At 38.0% G+C, this 10,281-nt stretch overlaps 1 non-coding gene across 1 annotated transcript; it reads right to left on the minus strand.

Annotated features, from left to right (window-relative positions):
- Nucleotides 1-367: 367 nt before the first annotated feature.
- On the minus strand, nt 368-474 carry LOC128295005 (small nucleolar RNA R71). Its single transcript, XR_008285312.1, has one exon. It is a non-coding gene; the product is annotated as a small nucleolar RNA R71 (small nucleolar RNA).
- Between the last annotated feature and the right edge of the window lie 9,807 nt (nt 475-10,281).

The following is a 10,281-nucleotide window of genomic DNA, read 5'->3' on the forward strand; positions in this document are numbered from 1 at the left end:
ACGCACTATGTATGATTATGCTAAACCTTCTTTAACAGGAACTGAATCAAGCATAGTTAGACCTGCTGTAGTTGCAAATACTTTTGAATTAAAACCTAACACTATTCAAATGATACAACAATTTGTTTAGTTTGATGGTTTGCAGGATGAGGATCCCAACGCTCATTTAGCCAACTTCTTAGAACTATGCAATACATTTAAAATTAATGGCATTTCTGATGATGCCATACGTCTTCGGTTGTTTCCATTTTCATTGAGGAACAAAGCTAAACAGTGGTTGAACTCCTTACCACGAGGGTCAATTACTACTTGGGAACAAATGACCGAAAAATTTTTACTAAAATATTTTCTGCCGGCTAAAACGGCTAAATTACGTAATGATATCTCTTCTTTTGTGCAGATGGATTTAGAAACACTCTACGATGCATGGGAGAGATACAAAGACCTTTTGAGAAGGTGCCCTCACCATGGGTTACCGCTTTGGCTCCAAGTACAAACATTTCAAATGGTCTGAATCCTTCGACTCGGCAAATGGTTGACGCAGCGGCAAGCGGAACCATCAACAATAAAACACCGAAAGATGCCGATGAGTTTATAGAGAAGATGTCACTGAATAACTATCAGTGACAAGTCATGAGGACAAAGCCAACGAAAATAGCCGGCATTTATAATGTTGATTCGGTCACCATGCTCTCTAATCAGGTAGAACTCTTGAATAAAAAGATTGATGGTTTTCTTAGTTCTTCACAGGTTCACCCAGCAATGCAGTGCGAAGCAAGTAGCAGTGGAACAAGCCATTCAAAATACCAACCTTATGGCCACAACATGGATAACGAGCAATTAAACTACATGGGTAATAATTATCGACCTCAAAACAATCCATATAGTAACACTTATAATGCAGGTTGGAGGAACTACCCCAATTTCTCATGGGGCGGTCAAGGAAATCAAAGACCACAACATCCTCCAGGCTACCAATAACCACCCTACCAACAGGAAAAGAAGCCAAACCTTGAAGAGATGTTCTCAAAGTTTATATCAGTGTCAAAAACCCATTTTTAGAACACCGAGACAGCACTTAAAAATCAACAAGCGTCGATCCAAAGCCTCGAAACTCAAATAGGCCAGCTTTCCAAACTAGTCTCTGAACAACCACAAGGTAGTTTGCCAAGTAATACCGAACCTAACCCAAGGGAACAACTCAATGCAATTAATATTTAAGATGAAGAAAGAGTCGTTGAGCCTAAACCAGAACCGAGGCAAGAAACTGTGGTAAGCAAAGGTCAAGTTGAGGTAGATCAAAATACAAACAAACCAGTGACTGTTGAATATAAACCTTGTGTGCCATACCCTAACGCGACAAGGAAAAACCGCTCAGATGGACAATTTGGTAAATTCCTTAAACTCTCAAAAGAATTACATATTAACTTACCGTTTATTGAAGCTCTATCGCAGATGCCAAATGCAATGAAATTTTTAAAGGAGCTTTTAGCAAATAAGCAGAAGTTGGATGAGGCGTCGCATGTGCAGCTAAACGCAGTTTGCTTGGCCATTCTCCAAAATAAACTACCTAACAAACTAAAAGACCCAGGGAGTTTTACTATTCCTTGCTTAATTGGTAGTTTAGATGTTAATCATGCATTAGCTGATCTAGGGGCTAGTATCAACGTCATGCCTTACAAAATGTTTAAGCAACTAGGTCTCAGGAAACCCAAACAGACTAGGATGAGCATTCAATTAGCAGATAAAACTATAAGATTCCCTAGAGGTATTATTGAATATGTGTTAGTTACAATCGATAAATTTATATTTCCCATTGACTTTATTGTTCTAGACATAGAAGAGGATAGCAACACTCCCTTAATTCTAGAAAGGCCCTTTTTAGCAACTGCTAAAACCATCATTGATGTTGGCACAGGTGAACTCACACTCCGGGTGGGAGACGAAACAATCACCCTTCAAGCTCGCAATTTTGGCAACACATCAGGAATTGAAGATGATCATTTAAACCATTCTACTAAAACTAACAATATGGTGCAACCTATTTTGCAAAAAATGAGTCTGAAAGAAGCACACGAGTCATTCTCAAGCACCAGTAGAAGACCTGTTCATGAAGATCGAAGATTACAAATTGAGGAACTCGATGAATAGCGGACGCACAAACCAAGAACAACCGACAAATTGAAACTACGCCAAAACGAGCCCGATACCTCTCCAAATCAACTTAAGGTTGGTGATAAGGTCTTATTAGATGCCGCAGATCCCCACATTGTCACTACCACACAGAATGAGGAAATCCCTCATACGGTACTTAGTATTTTTCCATTCGGTACGGTGGAGGTGAGTCATCCCAAGCTCGACACTTTTAAGGTAAACAACACCCGATTAAAACCTTATTTTGATGATATTGATAGCAGGAATGAGGAGGATAAACTCCTCAAACCACCATAACTATTCACTGGAGAGATAAGTCAAGCTTAGACTAAAAATAAGTGCTTCTCGGGAGGCAACCCAAGCCCTAACAATATTAATTTCTTTAAATTTTGGTATTTAACTCCTAACTTATTAATAGCAATCTTAAATACAGGTGTTTCCATAGAGACACAGCCAAGCACACAGGCGTGCTTAAGGCCGTGTGAAAATAGCGCAAAAGATTTCCCCAACACGGGCTACGATTAAATGCCACGACCGTGCGATATGACCGTGGTCGAGCCTGCCAAAACAACACGAGCATGCGACACGCCCGTGTGGAAGAACCATGGGTGAACCTGTTAAAATAACACGGGCATTCGACACGCTCGTATGGAACACCCATGGTCAAACCTGTTAAATTAACACGGGTGTGGGGCTTGCACACACAGGCGTGGGAGAAGCGAACGAAGCTAGACACAGCTGTACGACACGGCCGTGTGAACCCACACGCCAGAGAAACACAGAAGTGTACTAAATGTCAGAACCGCCCAAATTTGAAATTCGCGAATCACACGGGCTAAAATTAGGGAACATAGGCGCGTGACCTGGCCGTGTGGCCCAAAATCTATAAATACCCTACACTATTCACTTTCTTCCCCATTCAAAAACCCTAACCCTAGCTACTGCAACTCCACACGGCCTCCTTGCCACGCCCGTGCGCCACTTCCTACTTCATTTTTGACGCTCAATCTCTTTCCCTTAGCGCTTGTTTACTCCTTTCACTTCTATTTTACTAATTTCTAATGCTTATTATCAACATACTATTCATATCTTTTGAACTATCTTTCATTTTTCTATCATTTAATTTGAATTCTTAGGTTAGTTATCATACATTTTGTGTTAAATCAAGTTATTAGAAACACCTAATACCCATGACATTACTATGTTTATTCTCATGCTATTACCATGCCAATGTATATCATTTAATTTGCATTCCTAAGTTAGTTATCATACATTTCGTGTTAAATTGAGATTAGGAATACCTCATACTCATTACATTACTATTCTCATTCTCATTGTTATTGTGGTTGAGTTTGCTTCATATTAATAGTATTGGCTGAAATAATTAGTTCCAAATACATGCCTTTTATTTTTTTTCGAATTCATGTACCTATTATTATTATTCTTTATATTACAGGCTTTTGATGTCGTCTTCACGAGGAAAGAAAATCGCCGTTCCTACTTCAAAGAAGAGGAAGGAGCGTCCTCTTCCGCGGGTCCAACCGCAAAAATTCGTCACCCTCTCCTACAGTTCCCCCGAGGGCCCTAGGAAGAACTGTTCCAAATACTTCGGGCCCGACCTTTAATTGTAGGTCAGACGATCGGGTCGGTCTTTGTAGAATAGGTTCAGTTGGCTGATTCAATTCGAGCCCTCCTAACCACCGACCCTTGGGAGCTATTCTTTGGGATTATCAAGCCAACATACCTTGAGCTCAGGATGAAACTATGCTCAATGTTCCATCTTCAGACCGTAATAACGAACTACGATGATTCCAGCACGGTTCAATTTCACCTAGCCGGGTTAATCCGCCAGCTAAGTGTCCCAGAGTTTGGTGCTGCACTAGGCTTATATACGGAGGAGTTCAAGGAGGAGAAGGAACTACATGCTCTCAGTCGTCACATACATTTCTCTCCCTCGAAGTACTGGCACACTTTAGCCCCTGGCGCGGCCTCCTACAATCCTAGCCACTCCAAGGCATCAGTTCTCCCACCATCCCTGAGGTACTTACACGCTATTTAGCTCACACGATTACAAGGAGGCGAGAGAGCACTGGCATCGTCAACACCCACGATGCCTACTTCTTATGGTGCATGTCGCACGGGCACGTTATCGACCTTGCCTATTTCATTGTCCTCATGATTCAGCACCAGACAGAGTGGCATAAGAAGAGAGTCATCTCCATTAGCCCCTATGTGACTCGGCTGGTGCGACACTTTGGGCTCCTCAACACCGCGACCCAAGAATCATCTCTCACCCTCATCGGCCAGATATCTCCACAAGGCATCTCAAGCATGCTTAGCATGAGGATGATTGAAAGGCACTGAGGAACCTACCCTCCCCAGTATCATCTCGCCCAATCTACCGAGGAGGAGGCCTACGAAGACATTCCTAATGATGTCCCGCCACAGCACGAGGACCTACCGACTCAGCCACCACCACCCTCTCGTCCAGTTCATGCTGCGGATTCATATGCTGACATCTCTGAGTGCCTCACTCGATTGAACCTTGATGTTTTCAACGATTTGACAACATTGATACTACTCTCTGATGAGATTTGTCAAGACATCCACATCTCATCGCCACCCCACCTCGCGAACCATCCAAATGATGAAGATGTTTAAAAATATTAACGTATTATTTTATGTTTTTAATTTTTATTGAAACTACTTTTTATTTTTATTAGATTTTAGAAAATTTATTTTTTTATTATTAATTTCGGTTATTTCTTTTTGAGTAATTATTCCTCCTAATATCCCAAAAAAAAGTTCTTGATTTTATCATAGTTCTATAGGGCTCTTAAGCTCATCATCACATAGGAGCTAAACCTCCACTGGGAAAGGTTTTCCACGACTGCCATGTCCTACTCACCCACGACCATAGCTACCACTAGAGATAATATCCTTTTGGTGCAGGACTTATGGCCTAATGAACCTCTACGACCACCGGAGTATCCTCCTCCATTCTCGAATCGATATATCTTGAATTAAAACATAGGCCTTTATGCATTGATTGTTTAAACTTTAGGACATTAGAGAATCAAGCATGATGAATTGATTTTTAAGAATTTAAAATTATAGGTTGTTTCCCCAAGTCTAGGTATTACTTTGAATTGGAATTCACGAGTCTAAACATCAAAAAGCCATAATTTTTTGAGATTTTTGAGCCTTTTGAGCATCTATTAATCCTTTCATGCTCATTTTTATTATTGCTTTGAGTGCGTCAGTATTGAACTGTTATTCTAGAACTTGCTTGATTATGCATGTCAAGACCACACCATTTGATTTGATATATCAAAATGGTTAAGGCACTTAGGATTAACCCACTCATGCCATGAAAAGCCTACCTCCACGATTAACCCCTAGTAAACCCCCTTGAGCATAACAAGTCATTCCTTGTATTAACTCAATATTAACCCTTAACCCATCATTGTTGAAATCCCCTATATTAATCCCTATCTTTGTCCAGATTTGAGTTGAATGGATTGCTTAGCTAAGTTTTGTTCTTAATAGTTAGTCTATATTATTTTAACTTGTTCTTAAAAAAAAAACATGTATACACATTAGTAGTTATCTTCTGTTTGTAAGCTTCAAAAGTTAAATTCCATAGTCTAAGAAGAAGCTCTATTGTACGCAAGTAATGATTACCTTTTTTTCTAGTTAGGTAATTTTTCAATTCAATCTCGATTCTAACCCTTTCTTTTAGCTTGTGACCACACCCCCTAACCAAGCCTCATTACAACCCTCCAAAGACCTTTTGATTGATGTATCATTTAAAATTATAGTGGTGGAGATTTGATTTTCATGCAAGCCTATGGTAATGACTTTTCATTATTGACTATTGAGTGCTTCATTTATTGTCCTTAAACACCTCAAGTGATTTGAGTGAATCTTTATTGAGGATGTGAAACTCTGTGATTTTCTGAATCAAAGGTAATTACTTAGAAGCAGAGAGACATCTATGTTTGCATGATTAAATACTCAACTTGGAATGTTTGAAACTTTTATGTTCTTTTAGTTGAATTCTCAATGTATGATTACCTATGGATTATTCTGAGATATTATCGATAGATATTATAAGTTGAGAAGAATTTATTTTGATTATGAGTTGAGAATTTTGCTTGAGGACAAGCAAATGCTTAAGTGTGGGGGTATTTGATAAACCATAAATTATACATATTTTTACCCTATGTTTAATGCATTTTATGGATGATTTCCCATTAGAATTGGTGAATTCGATGCTCCTAATGCTTTAATTTCATGTTTTATACTTTGGAGAGCATAGAAAAGCAAAAGGAACGAGAAATGGGCCAAAAATGAAGAAAATGAGCCAAGGTACAAAATCAACACACGGGCAGACCACACGACTGTGTCAATTTGGCAGGCTCGAGCATGGCCTGAAGTAATCGAACATGGGCGTGTGCCACGAGCGTGTCTCTGACGAGCCCAAGTTGAGTCCAACTCAGAAAAGGCTAATTTTGAGGGCTTCTAGGCATTCCAAAGCCTATAAATACACCCTAGAGAAGGAAGAAAAGGGAGACGGGGAATAGGGAGTAAGGAATTACTCTAAGGAAGCCGATTGATCCATCTCAGAAGCCGGATTCATCATCAAGACTGAAGATCTCTCCTCAATTTCCCTTCAGGAGTTTTGGGTTTTCTTTATGTTTTGTATTATTTATTCTTCTGAGATGTTTTATTATTTAGTTATGAACTAAAACCCCTAAATACCTAAGGGGAATGAAACCTAAGACGAATATTATTATTATTTTCTGAATCGTATGATAAATATTTAACTTGTTCTTAATTATGTGTTCTTAATTCTTGTTTTGATATCCCAGGATACTGATTCAAGACATGCTCTTATTCATAGGAGGAATAGACCCTGTCTAAGAGTACATTTTTCATAATTAAGTGGAATTGATTGCGCACCTAGACATAGGGTGACAAGATTTTGCCAAATTAGGGTGAAACCTAATAAGGGGATCCATAGATCGATTTAATGCAACCCTAGAGTGTTAATTAGAGAAAAGTCTCGGTTATTCAATCTAAGGATTAGACGTTATTAGTCTTGAATAGGGATAATAACATAACTTAGGGATCTCTACAGAACAAGTTGAATGAATAAATCATCCGATTCGGAGTCAGAATAACAAGTAAAGTCTAGGTGGATTTTTCCTTAGGTATTGTCTTAAGTCAATCGATTTTTTTCCAAAAGCAATTCCCCAATTCTTTTGTCTGTGCGTTCTTAGTTTAGATAATTAGTTAATTAAAACAAAACCTCTTTATTCTTAGGCTAGATAATAAAAAGACAGTCATTACTAATACTTTTAGTTCCTTTGGGTTCGACAATTCGGTCTTGCTAAAACTATACTACTGTTCGATAGGTACACTTGCCTACATCGCAATAATAGTTACTTTAAGGATGAGTAATTATAAATATTTAAAACCTATCACAAAATAACGCGATCAGCCATATATCCGGATGCTCATGTGAGCCTTGTATCAAAAAGCTATTCCAGGCTAAACAAGAAACTCATAAGAGTCAATATCAGGAAGCTCATTGAGCTTAACAAGTAACTCTGAAGAGTTATTATCAGGGTGCTCCGGATAGCAAAACAGGGAGTTCAAGTGAGCCAGGTCAAGAAGCTCAAAAGAGCCTATATTAGGATGCTCACGAAGAGTTGGGTTTGTATCCGCAATAAATGTTGGTTTCAAAACAGTAAACCCAATGTCAAGAAATTATTTTATTATTATTTTGGTGTCATAGTATGATTATATGAGTGTATGAAAATTTTGGTGAATTAATTTTAGCGTTGTGAGCCTAATTACGAAAAAGGACTAAATTGCATAAAGGGAAAAAGTTATGATTTGCTAGCCAAAGGTGTTAAATAGATAGAGAGCCATAATTGGAGGGATTTAAAGTGAAATTAGACCCTTAAAAGAAGCTTGGACGGTCATAGGGACAAGATAAATCAATTTGTCAAATGGTTACGTGAGTTGATGACTTAATATTGTCTAGAAATAAAATAAAGAGAAAAATGTTGTCATTTTTTTACTCTTTTTTCTTCCATCAATTTTTCCTCAAAGAAATAACCATTCGAGCTTGAAACTTTCACCCATTTTTTCCTCTCTCAAGTAAGTGATTTAGGTGGTTATTTTTGATGATTTTGGTACTTTTGGAACCCTTATAACATGTGCTAACTAATGAGGGGACTATTTTGCAAAATGGTTGAGAGTCTAGGTTTTTCCATGAAAGCATATATGTTGTTAAATAAAATTTTATGTAAGAATATGAGTTATGGTTGTGAAATAAATAACTTTTGTGAAAGAACTTCTCATGAAAACTCTAATAGGACCATTTTGTAAAGATTGTAAAATAGATAGTAATGTGGTGAAATAATGGAAATTTTGGGTTGCTATAAGAGTAAAAAGGGTTCGACTAGGCTTAAGGCATGAAGAAATTCAATAAAAACTGATTTTTGAGCCTAGCGGTAAAATGGTCATTTTGTGAAAGTCTAGGGTCAAAATGGTCATTTTTCCAAAAATGTGAATTTTTTATTGTATAAATTTATCTAGTGATTAAATGGATGAATTTTTCTTTTTATTTTAGATCAAGAAATACAAAATCCAAACCTAGACAGGGGAAGACCAAGCAAGTAGATTAAAACCGACTAGTCGCGTACATTTTGTAATCCAAGGTAAGTTGTACGTTAATAATACAACTATATTGTTATGATTGTGAATATGAGTATGCATGTTGAGAAATTAACGTAGTAAAGACTCCCTGTTGAAATTTAGGAATAGATTTGGACATTCATGCCATGACATTGGGTGATATGTGTGCTAGTGTAAGACATGTCTGGGACATGCATCAGCCTCGAGATATACAAGCTAGTGTAAGACCTGTTTGGGACATGGCGTCAGCTTGTTGTATGTCAGTGTAAGACCTGTCGTGGACATGGCATCGACACCGATAAATGAGAGCCAGTGTAAGACCTGTTTGGGACACGGCGTTGGCATCTTATCCCAAGTTTGGGGCTATTGAATATCCTGTAGTATTCCAAATGGTTCAACAAGAGATTTATGGTTTATATCGAAATGAGAGAACTTATGACCATGTGGTGAGTGGTATAGGTACCTAAATGAGAATTACGACATATAAGCTTCATTTACGTTGTATGTTTAGTAAAAGAGGAAAGTGAGTAAGTTATGCATATGACTACTTGTGTATTTTACATGAATTATTAAATGTGAATTCAAACCAATGTTGTATGATTGGTGAGAAATAAATATGAGCAAGTAGTGTTTATGAATCCTTACTTTTATGAGCAAATCGAGATATGTTGGGACTATGATCCCTTATGGCAGTGTGAAAACATCTGTAGGTTCGAATTTGGAACTTAATTCACATGGGCTTGGGGCACGGGCGTGTCCCCTTGTGCTTAGGTCATGTATGTAACACCCTAAACCCGGCTTAGACGTTATGCCCCAATCTGGCGATGTCACATTAAAGTATTTTTTTGTAAAACGTGACAACGTTTGAAAAGCCCAATGTTTATTTAGCCTCTTTGTGTGATCTAGAAAATAATTTTAAAACTTGCGTCACTATTAAAAAGTATTTACTTTAAAACGTTATTAATAACAAAATCTCGTTTATCGCGGAAGCTTCTGAAACAGTTTTGCGTAATCGTGGTATTTTGGTAAATCATGCATATCTTTTGAAAACCCGCATCCTACCACTAGCAGGTGTAAAAAAAAGCCCAAATTAAAGAATAAAACTTAAAGAGGCCTTTTACATAACAATACCCAAATAAAACTACTTATAAGTTAAAAGATAAATTCGGAAGCATAAGCTGTTGTGTGTCCACCTCCGAGTCCCTCACAGTACCGATCCACCTAAGAATTGCCTGTATAGTTAAAACAGATGGGTGACATTACGAAAACTTAGTGTGTAATCCCATATAAGCAAAAATCTAGAAAATAAACACAGTCTGGGCCTAAGCCCTTTTAGTAACAGTGACAACATCAGTTTAGGCTTCAGCCCATTTTAATATAGAAATAGTCATGTTTTTGGGCCTTGGCCCATTGTAG

This window comes from Gossypium arboreum, chromosome 6, assembly GCF_025698485.1.
Source record: "Gossypium arboreum isolate Shixiya-1 chromosome 6, ASM2569848v2, whole genome shotgun sequence".
NCBI lineage: Eukaryota > Viridiplantae > Streptophyta > Magnoliopsida > Malvales > Malvaceae > Gossypium > Gossypium arboreum.